Below are 24061 nucleotides of genomic sequence, written 5' to 3' on the forward strand. Positions count from 1 at the left end.
CCAAAAACAACACAAAATATGATCAGAATATTTCTAGAAACGCAACTAAACAAGTTTACTTCAGATAAGGCAAGCAGTGGTGCCTCAGGGCGCAGTTTAGTTCCTTCTGGCTCCCTTCACAGAGATAGTAGGGAGACAGATAAGAAAACAGACAGAAGCAACTCCATCCTTGGAAGAGGAATTACCTTCCGTCCTCAAGATGGAAACTACATCTGGACCTTCATGGAAGGTCTCATGGCATTTCCCCTGAATTCAGATCATTCTTCATTACACTAAAATAGCAGCCAAAATAAAAACAAAAAGTCAACTCCGTTATTTCCTACAATACACAAACATAGTTGTTTCAATGACTTCGTTTCTTAAGTAGTTGTGTTGATTGGGAATTGCAGTCACTATTCTCACAGGCATCTGTTGGGGAGTTTTTATTTTATGGCATTTTTGTTACAAAGCTTTCTTTATCATCTTGATGCTACTATGTGGAAATAATGTATTGTTTGCAAAACCTGACTGTGTTTCTTAAGTTTTTTGGACTGCTTAAATGATATCCAACATTGAGACTTCAATTTTTACTTAGGTTTTGACTGGCTAGATAAACTTTCTATCCCTCAGTTTGTCCATTTGTAAGAGGATGATAATAATTTGTGTTGAAAGAACACATTAAGACGGGGTCACAGGAAACTTTCTCTGCCTTCTGTTTTTCTCCTAGGCATTTGAAAAATCAAATTCATTATATTTAGAAAAGCTAACTCCTTCATCCTTAAATATTTCTTTTGAAGCCATGAAATGCAGCATGTTATGCTAGGTAGGTGTGCAGACTCTTGAACCAGATCGCCAAGATTTTTACCCAAGCTCCACTGCGGACTGGTTGCATGAGCTTGGACCTGCAACCTTGTGTTGCTTTGGTTTATTTACATGAAAGAAGAGGGTAAAAACAGTGACATCATAAGATTGTTTTGAAGATTATATCAATTAATACATATAAAATTCTAGAACAATGCCAGGCACAGAACAAGCATTCTTAAGTATTAGCTCTTAAGTCCTTGTATCTTCCCAACCTCCATTCACCTCTCTTCCAGCCTTGCACCAGTTGGGTCATTAGCGCCATTACTCAAGTCACCTTTCTCACCAGTTGACTTTGCTATAACTTTGTTGTTACAGCTCTGCCATCCCCTCAGCCTCAAAGCTTTTCAGACTCTAGGTGGACTCTACATAAGAGATGTATCCCTTTGAAAGGAGACAAGGCATGTTCATGAATCGTTATATTATTTTAATGAAATAATTATAGAAGACTTAACAGAAGAGAGGAAATTTGAGCAGAGATCTGAATGTGATGCAGCATATTCTACTTTTGAGGGCACATCTACTTATTTTCAAAAGATTAATATTCATTTGCCTATTAATTCTTCAGACTTTTCATGGGCAGCTGATGTGCAAGCAATAGATTAATTTAAAAGATTATTAGGAAATATTAAACAATGTCCTATAACTCATCAAAATCATTTGGTGGCTAACGGGGGAAAAAGACTAGTGGAAAAAGCAATCAGCTTATGAAATGAGTAAAGCATTTGATTATGTGTTTGCCTTTGCTTGTAATCCCAGGAGCTAGTCTGCATTGCTTGAATTGGAAACAAGCAATACATTTCTTTTTTTTTTCACATTAGAGTTGCTGAATCCATTTTATATTGATTAAAGTACTGAAAATAAGTTACAGTTAGACTCTTGCAAAGAAAGTTAATTCATCTCTGGACTGGTTCAAGAATTTCTTTTCAAAAACTTGGCTCTGAGTTTCTATTTGAGTTTTCAAACTTATGAGAAAGATTGCCATTGTATAATAAAATCATAGGGTTCAATGAAACATACATCTTCACATTAAAAAGAATCCCGCCAAAATGTAACCATGGCCTGGAAAATAAGACATTTTGAGGTTCTTAAGTATAATGCTGGAAGGATGCAGTATGCCAACTTTCAAAACCTGCTTGAAGTTTTTGAGTTTGAATTTCAAATTAAACTAGAAACTTTGGAGATTTGAATTGTTTTTTCCCTTGGTAAAGCACCCCACCCTTATTCAAAAGGAAAAAGGAAACCATAATGTCCTCCATAAAAGTTTAAGAGCTTCTGGAAATTATAATAGCTCATATTAAACATCACAACAAATAAAATGTAAATAAATAAGAAACAGATGTGTTACTTTGCTCTTAAAATATTTATAAATTTAAAAATTCGAAATGTTGGAAAAGAAAAGAGCTAGTGAGTGATAATAAATTGATTATGGCTGTATTATATTATCTTATAATTAAAACATTCTTCTCCAGTTGAATACAAAAGATACATTTCTAATAAATTTTGAAGTTTGAGTTTTTTTCAGGATCTTTATTGTTACAACACTGTTAACTTGTTTATAAAATAAAAACCTTTGTAATATTTTCTAAGGAAGTATGTGTTCTTGGAACAATAATTTTCTTCTTTTAATTGATTACACATTTAGTATTGTACTCCTTTAATTCGCTTAATTTTTTACACACAATTACCTAAACTATACATAAACACATGATCACATGGGATTGACTATACGCTTGTCTAGTTTTCTACCACTGAATCCATAAGTTGAAGGAAAGATCCTACAAATGTTAATTTTTCCCTCTGTGTGCCAACTATTTAATTCTTTTTTAATGCTATGAATATTTTATGAAAAATTTGAGGTCAAAATCTAATTATGTATTTCCAAGGCTACAGATTAAAAAGAGGAACATTTGATAACTCTCTCATTGCTCACAGAGAAGCTAAATAAGTTGCGAACACGAAGAGTTAATTAGGTTTTCGGATCCACTGTGCTTGCTCAAATCCAGATGAGTATAAAAAAATCGAGGCTGTACTATTAAGTCCATGGTTTCTGTGCCCTCATGCTGCATGACACTAACAGCTACTTTGTGGTAAACACGTGCATCAATCATGAATGTACAAGAAGTCAGAAATGTAGACAGCCCTGGTGGTTTAGAGGCTAAGGATGTTCAGCAGGTCCAGGAAGAAAAATTTAATTCTGAGGAGGGTCTTCAATCCAGGCTCTCAGACTTTGACCCTCACATAGTTCCCCCTTCCTTGGAATTCAGGTTTGGCCTAGAATCTGGGTAACACACAAAGTCAAATCAGTCTGGACCCATGGAGAATGTATGGACATAATGCCTGGAGGAGTTTTGGATCACACTGCTGCACACTGCACTATTGAGATAACACCCTAGAGAATAACTTGGTGTTCTTACCATAAGCCTGGCCTATTATTTTCCAGCTCTCTTGGAGGCCCATTGCTGATAGGGACACTATATTTTGGACTGTGAGCCTCCACTCGCTGGAAATAAGAAGCACCTCTGTGAAGAATCCATTACTGTATTTTACTTCCAGCATTTTAAAACCATATATCCTTATGCGCCAGGTGGCTGGACTTTGAATACTTTCCCCCTGCATTCATTCTATTATAATACTAGCCATACTTTATTAGCTCTATAGAGGGTGAAGAGTGGCAGAATATTCCCTGCCAAAAAAGAAACAAACAAACAAAAAAACCAACAACAACAAAAAAAACCAAAAACACAAAACCACTTTGACATAAGAATTATTTTGAGCTAAAGTTACTTGGAAAACAACAGATGCAAGAAGGGCATTCTGACCTTTTCTTTTTCTTCCCAAAAGAAAGAGGTGGAATCACCACAAAGGAGATGTGTTCCCTATACCAGGAAGAAAGTAACACTTTTATCACTAGAGATGGGGACTTGAAACTGAGAAAAATCTATCCAAACAAACCTTGTTATACTAACTTTTATCTTTCTAGTTACTTTTCTAATATTAATTGCCATACCCAAGCCCCTTTGTCTTGTCACATTTTCATAATTTACTACACTTTTTCCAATTCAGTATATAAGTGTTCAACTTTAACTTCTTTTTTGGGTCTTCCCTCCTTTATGAGGGCTCCCATGTCACATAAAATAAATGTGTATGCTTTTTTCTCATTAATCCATCTTATGTCAGTTTGATTCCTTAGGCCTTGCCAGAAACCCTAAGAGTGTAGAGGAGAAATTTTTCTCCTCTTGTAGTTCAAAAAAATTATTTTTCCTTCCACCCTCCTGGTGTTACTTTTGGGGACCTGTAAAATTAGACTAACAAAAACCAGATTAACAAGAGATGAGCCGTTCATTAAAACATGCAGTATACATCACTCAGGAGACATAAAAATGAAAAGGGGTAGCTACAAACCGGGCTTCTTATAGTGTCTTCATAAAAGACCAATAAATCTTAAAGAAGGGACACGAGAAAGGAAAAGGTTTTAGGTTTTCAAAGACAGCAAACTGTGAAAGAAAAATAGATGGGAAAACTAATGAAATAAGATTTGTTTGTGCAGGTTCATTTCTGTGCTGACTTTCCATTTCTTCACAGCCATAAAACTTTGCCTAGAGAGAAGATTCATGGAAATCTTCATTTTTCAGAAGTTTCTGCTTTGGGTCAGATAATGGAAGCCCTGGGAAGGCTTCTTTCTGCATCTGCAGATTCCCATTTATCTCCAGCTCAAATAATCCTTATGCCAAAGTGACTTAATGTGTCATATTCTGGTCACCTATAGCTTGTTGTCCAATTGTAAAGCCATCCACTATAATAAAACTGTTTACAGCATCAGCTCTGAAACATACCCATCTCTGTTGTGCTCATGCCTCCTGCTTAGCTTTGTTTTGATACATACTTTGCCCACTACTGAACAATTAAAATACAGGCATTTTTCTTCCTAAACTGTTTGGTAAATTCTATCTAGTTATTATACTTAACAATTTTTTTTCTACTTTGTATGTCTGTCACTTATAATCACTCTCTTCTTTATCTCTGCCATATTCAACCTGCTTCTAACTTTTAAAACTTATCAATGTATATGCACTACATGGGATTCAGAGTCACATTATTCAATGATATTTGGAAAATAAAATTTTATTGGCTAAATTGGAGGGAGGAAGATTGTCCTATTGAAGTGGTTTGGGCCTTTTAAAATGGTATGTGGCTAAGGGTGTGTGTGTGTGTGTGTGTATTCACTGCGTACATATTGAGGACCGTCGCACAGTCCTGCAAGCACTCCCAGCCCAATTAGATTCTCAATAATTTCTCCTTCTGCTGTTTTCTTTTGGCAGATGGCATATTCTTATTTTGTACTTTCAGTGTCTGCTTGTTAACCAACGTTTGTATGTATAGCAGAATTCTGTCTCCGATTTCTTTTTGTTGTAATATTCACCTGGTAGCAAGATTATGGGAGAAGGAGACCTATAAATAGTTAGGCCTCCAATCATCGGAGACTTCCAATATCTGCCAAAAGGAAACAGATGGACTAGTCTGTTGATAACATACTGCTATCCCTTATAATCACCACCTTTATCTCTGCATTAGCAGGCTAATTGTGCAACACATTTATCTAGACTGCTAACCTTTTAAAAACTGTGATGAAGCCCACAAGAGCCTCCCCCTAGAAAACTGACATATACACATACAGTTATCACTTTGTAAACAATTTCCAGGGGATTAACAGCCTGGGGAAGGAGGCAATGGATGCTTCTCCTTTGTCGATTAAGTACATTCTGAGAGACACTGACACCATTGTCATTATCTCCAACAACACAGGCTCCGGGGAGAAGAAGGAACTGAAGCGGGGTGGAGAGGTGTGAGCAATTAAGTGCAGCAAGAAGTTCTGAATAATCTGTCCTTCCCTACCCTCCCACCTTTGGCAGGGGTCAGTTTTTATAGTCACAGCCCAACTCCCTAATGGCCTTTGGTTTTCTGGTAAAGATCAAAAGTGCACTTGGCATTTCCTGAGCATAAACAGCATACCAGCTTCTATTGGCTGGATCAGTGGATCCGTAACCATGTGAAAATGTGAATGCATTTCTGTAGATGGGCAGCTGTGGGTCTGGAAAATGTTCAGTTTCAAAAACAAAGCAAATGAAAAAAGTAGTTAAATAAGGATTCTGGCTTGATGTTCACCTAAGTTGATCAAATGCATCCCTTTCATTTTCAAGGAAAATTAATTCTGGCCTGTAATTCATTTCTATGACTCATTCCTTTTGTGGAAGTTGAAGTAATAGAAAGTGACTCTTTCTGAGGAAGTCCTCTGGAGGTGTTTTCTGAATATGCTCTTTAATTCTCTTAAAGAGATGTCTGTCTGTGCCAGTAGAAGTGACCTTTCTTCTGGTTTAATTTCTTAAGAGATCAATGATTATAGGATGAGAACTTTTTAAATCATTCAACAGACGTATTGACAATTTGCTATCGGTCAATCCCTGAAGAATGCAACATGGTCCCTACTTTCCAAGATCTTGCAGTTTGGTAGAGGAAACATATATAACATCTTGTCCTAGAAACTCTGAGATTCACCATTCATACCACCAACATAGATGGCTCATATGAAACCCAATTGCCCAATCATATCACCCAACTTTTCTTTCATCATAATTACTAACAAATGCATACAATATGTGCTTCAACCTGTAGTATTTTGGTACAATCTTTGAAACATCTGCTTTTTTTTTTTTTTCTAACTCATCAAGTTCCAAGGGTTTTGACAAGAGAAAAAGTGTTTGAAAGCTACACTTCAGCTTTAAGGTCTAGGTAACTTTGAGTACATTGTATTAATATAAACAATGACCACTGAGGTAGCTATGCATTTGAGTGGAGTGCCAAAACACTGACTGCCCTTTACATGAACACACACACACACCTCCCACACTGAACAATCTGGTTCTGTTTTCACTGACTACTGTCTGAAAAGAGACTGGCCTGGAAGAAAGTCCTATCATTCTTTTGTGGACATTTTTTATATGTTCCACATGAGTAGATGGAATCAGGATGAGAAAAAGAAAGAAAAAGCACAGAATGATTAAAATTGCAAGGTACCATTGGTCAATGCCAAAATTGACTGAGTATAAAAATGGCTCTATGAGTAATTAGTATAAGTCAAAAACATACTCTATAACACCATATTCTCAGGGTAGATGTTGTCACAATATTGACAATAACCAAAAAGCCTACTGAAAGTTTTTCTAAACTTAAGGATGTCTTTTAAATACCCAAAAGATTATGGCAAAGTCAGTTTTAAGTCTAACATTAAATTTATTTACCTGCACAATGTTCTTTGCAGGATCACCTACAAATATTGTGGTTTGAATGAGGGACTTTCTTTTCTAGGAAGAGGTTTAGGTGTGTGTTTTCTTATCTCTCTTTTTAAGTGCAACTAAAAAGTGTAGTTATAGTATATACAATAATCATATGAAGACTTTGAAAGCTGCACATGAGAAGGCAGACTGGCTAGAGACCTTGGAACTTGAGAAACAACACAGTAATGAGGTCTTGGGTGTTCTCTGTGCCTCGTGTATCCCAAACTTGGAGCTGAAGAAGCCAGCCACCTGGAGACAATAATGAGTGCAGACCATTACAAATAAATAAAAAAAACAGAAAAGAAATTATGATTTCTCCAGGCAAAAGACTCAGAAAGAAGTAGCCTAGGAAAAGTGAAAACTTTTAGACAATAACCTCTCCAATTCAGCCAAACACCACAGAAAAAAAATTGTGAGTGCATTCTGATCCTAGCCTGCAGAGGCTGAGTAGTGAGCCTAGATTTCCAAACTAATGAAGTTGTAGCAAGGTGCTCTTGCATCCACCAGGATCCCATCAGGGAATGCCAAGTAGGGATGCTGGTTGGTAATGAGAACTTTCCTGCCCACTGTGTCAATAGAGGCCATGTAGGGGCAGAAACTCCTATGTCTAATTGGCAGTAACAAGAAGTTCTTTCCACCTTGGGTGTCAATGAAAGCCAAGTGAGAAGGTTGTTTTCAACCTCTTCTTGGCAGTCAGTATTCCCACTTTACCCTACAGAAGATGTGTTAAAAACAAAACTACAGGCCGGGCACAGTGGCTCAAGCCTGTAAGCCCCACACTTTGGGAGGCCGAGGCAGGTGGATCACTTGAGGTCGGGAGTTCGAGACCAGCCTGACCAACATGGAGAAACTAAAAATACAAAAATTAGCCAGGCTTGGGGGCACATGCCTGTAATCGCAGCTACTCAAGAAGCTGAGGCAGGAGAATAACTTGAACCCAGGAGGCAGAGGCTGCAGTGAGCCGAGATCACGCCATTGCACTCCAGCCTGGGCAACAAGAGCAAAACTCCGTCTCAAGGAAAAACAAACAAACAAATAACAACAAAAGAAAAACTACACAAAGCATACCTAGAAAGCCTAAATAAAATCAATAGTCTCATAATGTAATATGAAAATGCATAGGTTTCAATAGAAAATGTACTTATCACATCAAGAACCAGGAAGATCTCACACAGAAAGAAAACAGACAATGCAGAGATGCAACACTGAAATGACAGAGATGTAATAATTACGTGACAAAAATTTTGGAGCAGCCATGTAAAAAATGTTTCAATTGGCAATTATGGACATGCTTGAAACATTGCAAAGAAATAGAGTCTCAACAATGAATTACAAGATATAAAGAAGAACCAAATGCAAATTCTAGAACTGAAAAATGCAGTAACTGAAATCAAAAGCTTAGTGGTTGAGTTTTCTAAATTATATTTAATAAGTGTTGTAGGGAGCTTCCTCTATATATTTGGATCTAATTTATGAAAAGTCAGGCTTTAAAATATAACTTTGATAAACAAATACATAATTATTATATTTGATAATTTAGTCCCTGATTTGGCTGTGTCCCCACCCAAATCTCCTCTTGAATTGTAGTTCCCATAGTCCCCATGTGTCATGGGAGGGACCCGGTGGTAGGTAATTGAATCTTGGAGTCAGTTACCCCCATGCTGCTGTTCTCGTGATTGTGAGTGAGTTCTCACAAGATCTGATGTTTTTATAAGGGGCTTTTCTCCCTTAGCTTGGCGTTTCTCTCACCTACCACCATGTGAAGAAGGATGCTTTTGCTTCCCCTTCCACCATGATTGTAAGTTTCCTGAGGCCTCCCCAGTTATGTGGAACTGTGAGTTAATTAAACCTCTTTCCTTTATAAATTACCCAGCCTTGGGTAGTTTTTTATAGCAGTGTGAGAATGGACTAATACCATCCCTAAGTAAATTAAATTAAATAAAAAATGTCTATTATAGGAACTATTTATTCCATACCATAGAAGATTCAGGACTGATTCCGTTCTTTCTTACCCTCTGAAGTGAAAATTCTTTTCCTTGTGGGTTGGAGACAGCTCCAACAATCACTGATAATAGAGGCACATTCTCATGAAGTCTTTTTAGCACTTGGTTATGTTGCTGTTTTTCTTCTTGAAAAGGATGCCCTCTTCAAACAGAGAAATTGCCAGAAAGTGTTCTTCTGGGCAAACCATTTTGAAAAAAAGAAAAGGCTTCTTTTCCTCCAGACTGCCAGCTACACTGGGTGAGGCAAGCAGAGCTGAGACCAAATTTTAGCTCCCATTCATCTCCCTTGGCAGCCACCCTAGTGTTGGGGCACTGTCTGCACAATCCCATACAGAAGAACTGACTCTTACCTTTCACTCAAGACTTTTTCTTCTCCTGCTGCTGGCACAGGGAAAAGAGCACCTTGATCCTCCTGGCGAAACAGGACCCTTAGGATCTCTTCTCTGCAGCAGTATTTTTCACTTGAGTGTTGGAGTCCTCCATTTTCTGGGTGTCTATGCTAGAGATTTAAAAAAGGTAAGAGAGCAAAATTGGCATTTATTGAATACCTTCTATGTGCCTGTAACTTTTTGCTTTAAGGCATTTTTTAAGAGTAGTTTTACGTTCACAGCAAAATTGAAAGGAAGGTACAGATATATCCCATTACCCACCACCCCAACATGTGCATAGCCTTCTTCCATTGTCAATATCCCTTACCAGAGGGTACACTTGCTACAACTGATGAGCCTACATTGACCCATCATAATCATCCAAAATCCATATGCCTGTAACTTTTCATGACATTTCACATACATTATTCGGCATATTATGATCTTCTCTTAGATGAGACCACTGAGGCTCAGAGAGGTGACATCCATTTGTTAAGACCTCTCAGTAAGGAGAAGTTAGAATGACGCCCAGGGCCACCTGTCTCCAAACAAAAAGAAAACTCTATTGTGCTCTTAACGGTCCATCCTAGATTGTTAGCCAACCATGATGAGGGGACCTCAACCATTTGCCCAGTTCATTAGCCTTTAGCTTAGGCTTGATCTTGATAGAGTGAAGAACAAGGAGTCTAAGAACTCAGTTATCTACTGGAAGGTTCTGCAGGATACGAGAAATGGTAATATGATCTCTGACTCAATGTAGGTACAATATGACCTCAAGCTGAGGCCAATAGATTCTGATAACATGAAAAAGTGATCTTGAAAATCAAAGAAAAAAACACAGGTGTATATCTGGAGAAACCCTGAGACTGAAAGGAATTAAAGAGAGTGTGAAAAATTTTGCTTTAGAGATTGAATAAATTCCATTATCTTCTAAATGCAAACATTTTTAAACAGAGTGCATGAATTCCCTTTTGACGTAAACATATACAAAATGACACACCTAATATAGTGTTTGGATGGACAAGAGACTCATGTTGCTAGTTGAGACACTTTCATCAAAGAAATAAAACCTCTGAGTTTGAGGCAAAATCTGGCACAGGAAAGAAATGGCATCCTTCAGCCCCCAGGGTTCCTGGAAGTGGTCAAATTTCCAAACAGAATCTCCCCCACACTCTATCTACAGCCACACTCAACCAGCTTCATCAATTTTATGTTTTAAAATTTTTGATTGTCAGTATTTTATATTTACATTTAAGGATTTTTAGATTATAGAGATGTTTAAATATGTATTATATTTAAAAGACACATTTATTCTCCAGCATTAGTTTCTCTCATTCATGATTACTTACAGTATGAGTTAAATGAGCTTTGGTGGACTACCTGGGAATCCAGCCAGTATTTGTGAGATCATTTCTAAGATAGCATGCATTTTCAGTTCCCAAAACCCTAGTAACAATAAAACTCCGTAAACACAGTAAGTATTGTCAACTTGACTATTCAATGAACAATAGGAGAAAATATTAATAATTCAGTCTATTCTTCAAGTCTTGATTCTCCTTTCCTGAATTAAAATTTTTTCCTTTTTAATTTGATTTGTACTCCTTGGGTTGAATTTTGTGTTCTAGCTCATAGTAAAACTAGAAAAGAGGAATATAAAAATTTTTGTTTAAATGATTAATGAAAATTTTTAGTTACAAATGTGCTTGCTATGTGAATGATGTTGGGAAGGTTTTCTGACATCCCTGGAGTAGTACATGAATGTGTGGAGCCATACATTTAGGTTGTGGGATGAAATTCATATTATGGAGTGAATTTGGAGTCATATCCAAGAAATCGCTGCCAAATCCAATGTCATGAGGCTTTTGCCCAATATTTTCTTCTAAAAGTTTATAGTTTTTGGTCTTACCCTTAAGTCTATGGTCCATTTTGAGTTTATTTTTGTACGTAATGTTATGTGAGGTACCCAATTTTATTTTTTGCGTGTGATGATCCAATTTCCTTTCCCCATTGAATGGCCTTGGCATCCTTGTCAAAAATTATTTGGGTTTATTTGTGGGTTCTCTTCTATTCCGTTAGTTCGCATGTCTGTCTTTATGCTAGTACCACACTGTTTTGATTACTGTAGCTTTGTGGTAAGTTTTGAAATGAGGAAGCATAAGTTCTCCAGTTTTATTCTTTTATTATTTTCCCCCAAGATTGTTTTGGCTACTTGTGGTCCCTTGAGAGTCCATATGAATTTTGTGATGGGTTTTCCCATTTCTGCAAAAAATCATTGAGATTTGGATAGGGATTGCACTGAATTTGTAGATCACTTTGGGTAGCACTGAAATTTTAACAATAGTAAGTCTTCCAATCCATAAAGATGAGATGTGTTTCTGTTCTAATTTCTTTCAGTAATGTTTTATAGTGTTCATTGTACAAGTCTTTCATGTCCTTGGTTAGCTTGATTCCTAAGCATTTTATTCTTTTTGGTGCTATAGTAAATTGACTTGCTTTTGTCATTTCCTTTTCAGATTATTCATTATTAGAGTGTGAAAATGAAAGAGATTTTGTATGTTGACTTTATATTTTTCTACACTGCTGAATTGAGTTTTTAGTTCTAAGTTTATTTTTATGAACTCTTTAGGATTTTCTATCTATAAGGTAATGTATCTGCAGACAGAGATAATTTTACTTCTTTCTTTACAACTTGGATTCCTTTTTTTTTTTTTTTTTTTTTCTGGCATAATTGCTCTGGCTAGAGCTTCTAGTACTATATGAATAGAAGTGGTGAAAGTGAAAGAAAGACCCTTGTCTTGTTCCTGATTTTGGAAGAATAGTTTTCAGTCTTTTGCCACTGAATATAATGTTCACTGTATGTTTTTCGTAGATGGCTTTTACTATGTTGAGGCAGTTTCCTTTTATTTCCAGTTTGCTGAGTGTTTTTATTATAAAAGAATGTTGAATTTTGTCGAATGATTTTTCTGCATCAATTGATGTGATTGTGTTTGTGTTTTGTCTTCATTCTGTTAATATGGTATATTATATTGATTTTTATATTTTGAATCATCCTAGCATTCCAGGAGTAAATTCCACTTGGTCATGATGTATAATGCTTTTAATATGCCACTGAATTTGGTTTGCTAGTATAAAATGTATTTAACTAATCTATTTTGCTTAACCTAATATATCAAAATATATTATTTTTCAGTGTGCAATTAATATCAACTGTAATTGGTGAGATATTTTATGTTCTTTTTTTCACACTCAGTCTTGGAAACCAGGTGTCTATTTTATACTCACAGACATCTCTATTTGGATGATACCCATTTCAAGTGTTTAACAGCTATATGTTGCTAGTGGCCACCGTTTTGGATACCACAGCTCTAGTCACTGCGTTAAGAATTTATAGTAAGCTCACACATTGCCGGTGGGAATGTAAAATAGTGTAGCCACTTTAGAAAACAGTTTGATAATTCTTTAAAAAGGTAAACATAAAGTTACCATATAATCCAGAAATTCATCTCCTAGGTATATACCCAAAAGAATTGAAAACATATTTTATGCAAACATGTGTATGTGAATTATAGCTGCACTATTCATAATAGTCAAGAGATGAAAACAACCCAAATGCCCATTAACTGCTGCTTAGATAAACAAAATGTGGTATGTCTATGCAATAGAATATTATTCAACCAGAAAAAGGAATAAAGTACTGATTTATGCAACAACATGAATGAACATTGAAAATATGGTAAGTGTAAAAAAACCACATAATTGGGAGGCCGAGGTGGGTGGATCATCTGAGGTCAGGAGTTCGAGACTGGCCTGGTCAACATGGCGAAACCCTGTCTCTACTAAAAATACAAAAATTAGCGGTACATGTTGATGCCCACCTGTGATCCCAGCTACTCAGGAGGCTGAGGCAGGAGAATCGCTTGAACCTGGGGGGCAGAGGTTGCAGTGAGCTGAGATCACACCATTGCCCTCCAGCCTGGGTGAAAAGAACAAAACTCCGTCTCAAAACAAAACAAAACAAAAAAGGCTTAAAAGGCACAAGTAATATGATTGCATTCATCTGAAATATTCAGATTACTGGCAGTTAGTATTTTTCCAGGGGCTAGTGGTGAGGGGAGTGTGGAAAGTGACTGGGATGGGGTTTCTTTTTGGAGTCATAAAAATGGGATTAGTGGCAATTTTTGCACAAGTTTGTGAATACACTAAAAACTGCTCATTTTACATTTTAAAATGGTAAATTGTATGGTATGTGAATTATATTTTAATTTTAAAAGATATTGTACAGTATTGTACAGAAAAGGAACATGGATGAAGCTTGAAAAATTAGGAGGCTATTGCAATAGTGTTGGGAAGAGATAAACACAGCTTGGGCAGTGCAGCAGCAGTACAAGTGTTGAGACATGACCAGATTCTGGGAATATTTTGAAAAGTAGAGCCAAATAATTTTTGGGTGGATTTTGGTCTGAGTGTCTGGAAAGATGGGATTTCCTCATGGGGCATGATGTTGGAGAAATAATTGGGGTTAACTAAAAACAGAAGTTTGCTTTTGGACATAAGCATGAAATGCCCATTAGACATCTCATGACATCCAGTAAGCAGCTGGATATACAAATGAAGAATTGGGGAGAGATAGGTGCTGGAAAGAGAGAGACTTAGGCATCAACATATATAAACAGTATTTAAAGTCATGAGACTAGATGAACTCAGGAGGTGAGTTTAAATATAGAGGGACACAGGCCTGAGTCCTGGCTCATTCATTCAGGTTTCTGGGACATGAGAAAGAACCTGCAATAATGATAAAGAAGGAGTGATCAATTAGGAAGAAGAAAACTTGAATGAATGATGGCCTGAAAGCCACAGGGGAAAAAAAGTGTTTTTAAGAAGAATCCAGTGATCCATATCATCAAATGCTGTTGATAGGTCAGGTAAGATGAGGTCTAAGAAATTACCACTGGATTTAGCAGCACAGAGGTCATTTGTAGCCTTGGTATAATCAAGGTGAAAGGAAAATTGTATTTGATCAAGAGAGAGTGAAAAGATTATTATAAATGAACACAGAAAAATGGGCCCATAGACTGAAAAGAAGTGGAGTCACAATATTCTTTTAAGGTGGAAGTAATAAGTCTATTTGTGTGATAATGTGGACAATGCAGTAAAGAGAGAAAAGTTAAGATTCAGGAGAGGAAAAATGGCTCTGGAGTGTAGTTCGGCATAGTTAAAATGATGGGTGTGAAAATACTTTAAACATAGAAAAATATTTTCAAATGAAAGCAAATATATGATATGGCCTTTGAAAAGATTCATTGATTCTGTTTTAGGGGAGTTAGTATGGGAAGACTCACTTGGGTTGCTCATGTACTTTTTTTCCTACAAACTTTATAATCTCATCAGTAGTGTGCTCAAGGTAAAGTAATGAGACAGAATTCAACCCACTGAGAAAGCAAGCAGATGGCAGCACATAAATGCGGTTGAGACAGGGAACCAAATGGATGTAGATGCACCAGACAGAAATTGAAGGCAACTCAGATTTCATTAGGTGATGTTGGTTGTCAGGAGACAGATAAAAATGTTTCCTCTCACTGAACTTCCCAGCAAACTCTGAGGTTGCAGGAGGCATTTTTCTCAGGGCCTGAACATCAGCCTGTTCCTGAAGTTGCTGGAAACTGCTCATCAAACATTTTGGTAATGATTACAAAATCAGCTCTTCCCAAGACTCACAATCAATCAACAGCTTAGGCAGGAAGTTGTTGTAGTCTCCTGGGTCATCTGTTTTCATTTTTTGTATCTTACTCTATCCGAGGAGCTGGACTGAGTCAGCCTTTGATTTCAACTGAAGGAACTGCTTGCTGAGCTCAAATAACAGCCAGCTAATTCCAGGAAAAGCCCTGGGAATGTATAAGGTACTTTGGAGACTCTCCAGGGAACCCAGCACTTCTGCTGCTCTTTCCCAAAGAACTTCAAATCTGTAGGCTCAATTGCAAACTTCTGTAATGAAAGAGATGCTCTAGAAGGAGTGGCTTCCTGTAGAGGCTGAAACTGGCCCTTGTTGTCCTGCCTTTTTTCTCTAATGATCTATCTTCTCCTAAGGGATGTAGCTTTGAAGGGGAAAGGTCATTGATCTTCCTTTACCAACCTGTCCTAGGTGTGGATATGTCATTCTTCCTTAATATTCCTTCGTTGTGACCAGGTTGAATGTTCAAATGAAACTCTACTAAACAGCAGAGTATAACCAAAAGGAAGTACCCTAAAATATACCAAACGGAAGTAACCAAGATAATCTGGGTTAAAAGAGAGAGTTTTTAAATTTTCAACTTGAGGTCTCTAAGGGCTTGAGGTCTGCTAACTAATTGATGCCTTCCTACTTAACTCCCAGAGTGCTCACAAGTTTTAAAAACAAACAAAATAGTCTTTAATTTTATTGCTTGAAATATACTTGAGGTGTTTTTTATTTTTTATTTTTTGAAGTTCAGACTTACTGAGCAAGATTTGGGAAGCCACAAGAGGTCACTTCCCATCTGCCTAGAATCTAATTCTTAGGTCCCATCTATGCACCTCCACCGGATAAGGTTATTTTACTTTTGTCTAGCCCTAGCAAGAAAAGAATTAGTAAGGTTGGGTACGGTGGCTCACGCCTGTAATCCCAGCACTTTGGAAAGTGGAGGTGGGTGGATCACGAGGTCAGGAGTTCCAGACCAGCATGGCCAGCATGGTGAAACCCTGACTCTACGAAAAATACAAAAATTAGCCAGGCATGGTGGCATGTGCCTGTAATCCCAGCTACTCTGGAGGCTGAGGTAGAAGATTGTTTGACCTCTTCTACCTCAGGAGGTAGAAGATTATTTGACCTCGGGAGGAGGATGTTGCAGTGAGCCAAGATTGCACCACTGCACTCCAGCCTGGGCAACAGATTGAGAATCCGTCTCAAAAAAGAAAAAGAAAAAAGAAAAAAAGAAAAGAATTCATAAAGAAATAAAACTCCAGGTGCCTATTCCAAATTCTCTTGCCAGCACTGTAAAATCAGAACTTTCTTCTCCAATTACCACCCTGCCACACATACACATACACACACACACACACACACACACACACAAAGTAAAACAAGTGGGACATTGAAAAGTCTCAGAGAATGACCACTGTCGAGGTGTTTCTCCACCCACCCTTGACTGGCTTGTGGGTTCCACTTTGTCTACCAGCCATGCCCTGGTGGTTACTTTGACCTAGATATTCAGAAAAAGAGCAGGTCAGCCTGTATACTTTGTTGAGTGCTTTCCTCTCTTTTTCCTATGGGGTGCTGGATGGGGATTTTGAGTGGTGGCCATAAATGGTAAGAGAGAAACTTAGAATTGGACCTTCGAGATTTGTCTGCAAACACTGCAAAAGAATAAAGACACTATTGTACATTACTAAATGCATTTTTCTCTGATCCTTGCACAAGCTGTAACATCCCCCTCAGTAAAGCCAACTATGCCTTGAGGCCTTCAGGGTATCTGCAGATAGTTGAGGAAACTGGAGTCAGTGACCTGGCGGCAGTCTTTGGATTCCAGCAGATATAGCCATACACAGCAGGGCCCTGCAATGTCCCACAGACTTGGTCGTATCAGGAAGAGATAGCTAGAGTAGAAGGAAGGCATGGTCCCTTCTACATGTCGCAAAACCAGAAGCCAACGAGACTTATTCCTGAGCTGTTGTAAAACATCCCTGAAACTCCCAGAACTGTCCAGGGAAAACATTAATAGGAAGCTAGATTTCTAAATAGCATGACTATTTAGACTGACTATTTAGCATGACTGTAGCCAGAAAAACATAGGTCATGGTCAGAAATATTTCTTTGCTTACAATGGATTTGAGAAGGCAAACCAGTTAGGAAGTCAAAATAGTAAATCAACATGGGAGATTATGCCAGCCTCAATTAGGGTGAATACAGCAGGAATAAGTTAATTGGATGGGTAGAATCGACAAAAGTTGGTGATTGATTTTATATGGGGTGTGACTGATCAGATAGGCTGAGAGAGAAGACCACCTCCAGAGTGATTCCCAAGGTCCCAGCTGGGTTGTCACAGATGAGCCATCCCCTCTATCACCCTTGCAAGCCACATACATTCTTCCCAGATTTTGAAATGGCCTTCTCTATATTCTTACAACTAACTCCCAGGGGTGGGGCTGCTTCGCCTTCATGAAAAGATGAACTTTGCCCTAGGAATAGCATCAATTTTGTTTATTCTTGGGCAGAATTTAAGAAGCCCAGAGTGCTGACTTCACATCTGTTTTAACCTGAAACTTGTGTAACCACTTCATTATCATGACTTTTTCTTCAAACATCAGAAACTAGACCCCTGACTTTTAATAATCTAAATTCTGAAGTACCTTGAGAACTGGCGTCAAATAATCTCCCTTACCAATACTAAAGTTCAGCTCTAGTTACCTAATTCCAACCTCCTTAACTCAACCATTGGCATTCCTGGATGTTTACACACTTTCTGGCCATATAGTCTCCACCTCGATTTTCCACTCTGCTTCTGGGAGGTCTCCTGTAGCCCAATGTGGACTATTTCTGTTGCTAATCAACTGTATATTATTTAATTTTTGCCATATTCTTCTGATGCCATGCCACCTTCCTCTGTTTTTCAGCCAGTGACCTGCTATTGATGTCTTTTCAAGTTTCTTCCCACCAGAAGGTTTTCTGATGTCTAAATGAACTTTTTGCTCTTCAATTTGATGTGATCAACTATCATTAATACCTTAGCAGGTCCTCAGGAGCTCTCTCAAAGAGTTAGCCATTTGAGCTTCTGCAATTTCTATTAGAAACGTCACATCCTAAATCCATATTTTGCAGAGTTTCTGCTTTGTTTTTTATTTTTAAATAAGCTAAATGAAATAAATTAAAACTAAGATTTTGAAAGTATATTAAATATTGATTTGAGAGAGTTCAGTCATTTAATTTGAAATAAGATTTGGTAAGCTATTTTTAAGTCATTTGGGAAAAAAAGTTATTTAAATCTAAAAATGTTACAAACTTTTATAAGGTGTCAATTCTTTCCTCATTAAGGACTGAATTTAAGTACATTGGAATTGGACCAGAAGTTTTAACTTTGGCTGCAAAATGGATCCACCTGGGGAGATTTAAAAAAGTAATAATGATTGAGTCCTGCCTTCAGAGATTCTGGTTAATTACTCTGTGATACATCTGGGCAGTGGCATTTTTAAAAGCTCCTAATCATTCTAATGTGCAGCCAAATTTAAGAATCATTGAATTAGATTAATGACATTTAATGGTAGTTTTGAAAATATTGAATATTGTTTAGCTGCATTTAAAAACACAGGAAAATTTTACACATCTTTTAGAGATCATCACTTTTAACTTTTTTGTTAATTACACACACATGCACACACATACAGGTACATATATGGTATTCAAAATTTCTAAAAACAACCAACAATGTTAAATTACATAAAAATAATAAAGAGCAAACTCCACCAGTTGCTGGGAAAGGAGAATATTAGGGAAGATTTTTAATGGAAATGAAAACCTACTGGACAAAATGAATTTTGCATGCATTAGCTTGTTTGATTATTTATACAACCCTTTGTGCTAAGTATTATTATCCTCATTTACAAAAGGGGTCCTGGCATTGAAAGAGGTTGAATCACTTATGCAAAGTCTGGTAAGTGGTGGAGCTGTCATTAAAACCAGACGGTAGACATTCATTTCTCACTCCAGCTCACTCATCAGCTCTTTATAGGAGGGTAGTAGGTAGACAGGATCATCCTGGTGTTGAGTTTAAGAGTCTGCTTTTAAAGGTCTGAAAACTCGACTTTCGTTCTATTCAGTGCTGATTAGATTCAGAGAAACTGATTTGTTCTAACTATATTCACAAAACACCAACGTATAAAATTTCCAATGTATTATTTTTAAACTGTTAAATAGACCAAAACATTGGGTTGGCCTTTTTCTCCCTTGAAAATAGTTAAACAGGTTGAAAAATCATCAAGTTTGTTGAGTAAGCTAGATAATTTAATGGATAATGCCACTGAGCTACAGAGAGCTGGAGGCACACATCTCCGCTGTAGGGAGATAACCACTGTGAAATCATGATTGCCCATGTTGGGTGTTAAGACATTCTGTCTCTGAACAGTGTGAGGTCACAGATACCTGTGATTTCATCTTCCCTTCTGTATACTCCACGCAAAACTTCTGCCTTTTTCCTCTCACACTTTTCTTCTCATTTCTCTTAACACCATCGTTTAGGCTATGGTTTCTGTCCCCTTCTGTCAAGTCTTGGTTAGATCTCTGGAGCTGCTCTTCCTGCTTTGTCTAATGGGACATCCTGTTCCTTGGTTTACTGCTGCTCAAATTGTGTTGCTTGCAATGTCAGTATCACGAACATTTGAGGTGCTAATTTAAAAATGTAGACTCATGGGATCCCCACCAGAAATACTAAATCAGAATCTCCGATTTAGGGCCTAAGAACCTAGATTTTAAGGAAATAACTTCATGATATGTATAAATATCATGTGGTAACTTCTGCAGAAGGTTCATTTCATTTGTCATGTATCACCCGTCCTCGTTTAAACCTGAAGCAGTTATCTTATTTCCAAAATCTAGGGTGGCTTTTAAGATGGCACTTATATACAGAGTAGAGTAACAAGTTAGCTCAAATTAAAAGCAAAAGGATTTAGGGAGGCTGAGGCAGGAGAATGGCATGAACCCGGGAGGCGGAGCTTGCAGTGAGCCGAGATCGCTCCACTGCACTCCAGCCTGGGTGACACAGCAAGACTCCGTCTCAAAAAAAAAAAAAAAAAAGTAAAGGGAATTATAAAATGTGGCCACTAGTAGCTCAAGTGATGGGCAAAATTAATCCACATTTTTAAGTGACTTAAAAATATTATAATAGAAATCAGAGAAAATAGTATAATGCTTTAGTGAGTTTTGAAAATAAAGGCCTGAAGAAAAGATAAATTTAAAAAAGGAAGCTTTGACTATGTAGCACTAAAAATAGGGGGAAAAATCATCCAGGGCTTTCAGTGGGTTTAACATCTGGTTTTTGTTATAGCATGGTTGATTTGATTATCTCTGATATGTAATATGGCTGCAAAAACATGAAGAATCGAAAAATGATCATCTTTGAGACCCCACAATGACAGGGGCAGAACCAGCTTTATTTAAGGAAAGGGGCCTGCCTTGGGATCAAGAAAGGGACAATCTTCATGGTTTGTTTAAGACTAATTCAATGGCCTGCAACAAACGACAAAATAATCAAAAATCATTTTTTAAAGATGTAGTCTTTCATCGACTTACTCCCTAAAATCCTACTTTGGGAGATGGCAGTGTCAAAGGACGATGACCATCTTGAGAAGTCAGCAAATATCAAGAGGTATTTATTAGCTTGGGAAAGAAACAGTTGAGCTTTTCATTGACCTTAGTTAAGAAGTACCTGAAAGATGTCTGCACACAGGCTAATGGGTAGCTCTTAACCATTTCCTTGGAGAACAGTAGAGGAAGAAGGCTTTGCATTGCAGCAGGGCCTTGTACCAGCTCAAAGGAAATGTTTCCAACCTGAAAGGGTAGTGAGAGGTTGTTAATAGGAAACATTTCTCTGTATCTTTCTAGAGATCTTTGGAAATGGATCTGAAACCCTGTAAGAATAAACAAACCATTGTTTTGTGTCTTTCTTTCCTCTGCCTCATTCCCAGGTAATAGATTTGGGAAATATACTAGGTCCCCCTCAGACTACAACTGCATCTTATTTTCTCCAGCCTACTAGATTGGTGTCAGATTTCTCATTAAGCATGTCAGAGTACTGTTAACAACTAGTATGGTCCTACTTACCAATCTTGGTGGACTGATTATTTTATAGTAAATTTGCAACAAAACAAAACAAAAAAACACTTATGCTTATTGAAAAGTAGGAAAAGTTATATTTCTTACTTGTATTTCTTTCTTCTTATTTTATTTTATTGAGACAGGGTCTTGCTCTGTTTTACAGGCAGAAGTGCAGTGACCCAAACATAGCTCACTGCAGCCTTGATCTCCTGGGCTCAAGTGATCCTCTTGTCTCAGCTTCCGGAGTAGCTGAGACCACAGACATGGGTCATGATACCAGGCTAAATCTCCTAATTTTAGTTATAATAACTTTAAAACAAAACGGAAAATTTAGTTTAAGGCTTTGAATTGTAACATTTTAGGTATTCATGGAGACTTTATTGAGATATATTAAAGCGTGGTAAGCTCTAATGAGAAATATATCTAGATAGACAGCATTTTCTTAAAAAGCGTAGCCAAATTATGGCTGAGTGATTGCCTGGGTTTTTCTCCTGTACATCAGTTTCTTAATCTTGCATTACAATCTAAATTATTTGGGCCTGGAAGTGTCTTAACAGGTTCTCAAGGGATTCTTAGAAAATATTTGTGCAGTAGTCTCTCCTAGACAAATTGAGACAGCAGTGGGGGGAGTTTTTATGATGGGGTGGATTAATTAGGTTTAGAATAATTTCTTGCCTCCAAAGTAAGCAATACCATCCTCAGTAGTTGCGAGGACTCCTTTTCCCACATGGACAAGTTCAGCATGAGATCTGAAAGTTAGGTGCTGCTTGGCAGTGCGCTACACTTTATGTCTCAGTGACCAGCAGTCACAGATGGGATGGGAACACTAGGATTCTGGAAGGTAAAGACAGAAAGCCTGAAGTTTAGCAAACAGTTTCTACACTGTCACAGCCACATGATAGCCTCTTTCGAAGTAAAGAAAAAAAATTCACCTATTTAGACCATTTTGGAATTGAAGGTTGTCAATTTTATGATTTAAGAACATTATAAAAATATTTCACAAGTCACTGTACCATACCAAGAATCAGATGCCTGGATACACAATTAGAGGAATTAATTGCACTCTTTTTAAATTAAAATGACTCTTCCATATACCAGGTGACATGGCTCCGCCTCATTCAAATGTTCCTCCAACTTTCCTGGCTTACCTTAGTAGAAGAATATGTTCCCAAATTTCAGAACACAGCTGTAACTAAGATATCTTACTACCATCCAAATGGTAGTACAGTCCTTATAGATGATATAAAGTAGAAAGCCTTTTAGTTGAGCTTTGGAAAGAAACACCAAGTCCCAGATAAGTTAGGGTTGGCTTAATTAAAGATAAAGTATGACTTTAGCAATTTTATGTTTTTTATTTTCATACATTCTGTCTTATTGGATCAAGAAGTTATTTTGTGGGTTCATTTCAACAATGTGCCTGTCAGTTTAATCCAATCATAAGTAAATTTAGTCAAATAATCAGTTGAAATTGATTTAAATGGATTGACAGGTGGTTTTGAGGTCTTCGGATTATTACCTCTGAGGCGATTTACGTGTGTGTTCTAAAGCCAGGAATGTGGCCCAAGGAAAGAACACAGAATGGTAACCATAAAAGAAAGAATATGACTTTGTGTAAATATAGGTGAGGCCAATGAAAACATGACAGGCCAAACGGAATCCCGTGTGATCAAAAAAAAAAAATTTTTTTTTCAGTTCCAAGTCAGTAGAATTGCTTTTACATGAAAAGACTGAATCGGATCCTTTTGTAGTTTATGAGCATGATGATTGGGTGTTCACACACGGGTGTGAGATGTGCCACCCTCAAACCTTGTTATGATTTCGGCATATTACCCAACTGACCTGAAGGAAGGAAAAAAAGGAAAGACTGACTCTTATTTAAACAACAGTATTGATACTTGACACTGTTGATTTCCTTTTCATATTCCTAGGAGTATCTATTCATAACAGTATGAAAAACATTGCTTTGACTTATATTCTCAAACATTTCTTATGTTTGGTAGGTAAGAAAGTATATTCAATTATATCTCAAACTAAGATATAGTAGTATCCCTGCCTTCATCAGAAACTGTGTAAAAATAAGCAGTCAGCATTTTGTACTGTTTAGGATATTGCAGTGCTTATTTAGTGGTTTGACTTCAAATATATTTACAGGTAATGTAGAGTGGCTGCCTTCACAAAGAAGGGAGGCAAAGGCAGTCAGAGAGAGGTACAGGGAGAACAATCACCACAGGGATGGTTTATTCCTTGTTCAGAATATTAGACACAGACTAGTTCATTATAGTACCTTAAATCACATCACATGTCTGAGATATTTAATGATAATCATTCAAGTACTTCACAGCCCGAAAAGTCTTCCTGTCCGAAATGTATTTGTACACATTTTAAAAGTAAGTTGTTTACTGAATCTTCAGTTTTTTCTACCTCTCCGCTCTATCTCAAAGAGAGACCTTCCCTAAAGCTTGCAGGTTGCCATAAATTACTGAGCTTTGGAGAAAAGTAATGAAATAATTTGTTTTGTGTTTGCTTTTCAACTTTACAATAACCTTGAAAATAAATGAAAACTCTCAGGATGTTTATTTTACGAAATTTTCATGGACTTTATATAAATTGCAGTAAGTCATTAAAAATAAGAGAAAAGCCAATGGGAAAACAATTAATGTGAAACTGATGACTGAACTGTGATCTCCTAATTGCAGC

General features: G+C 37.2%; 1 non-coding gene across 1 annotated transcript; it reads left to right on the forward strand.

Moving 5' to 3' along the window:
* Positions 1–23100: 23100 nt before the first annotated feature.
* On the forward strand, positions 23101–23204 carry LOC112627283. Its single transcript, XR_003120127.1, has one exon. It is a non-coding gene; the product is annotated as a small nucleolar RNA U13 (small nucleolar RNA).
* The last annotated feature ends 857 nt before the right edge of the window (positions 23205–24061 follow it).

Source organism: Theropithecus gelada, chromosome 6, assembly GCF_003255815.1.
Source record: "Theropithecus gelada isolate Dixy chromosome 6, Tgel_1.0, whole genome shotgun sequence".
Classification (NCBI taxonomy): Eukaryota; Metazoa; Chordata; class Mammalia; order Primates; family Cercopithecidae; genus Theropithecus; species Theropithecus gelada.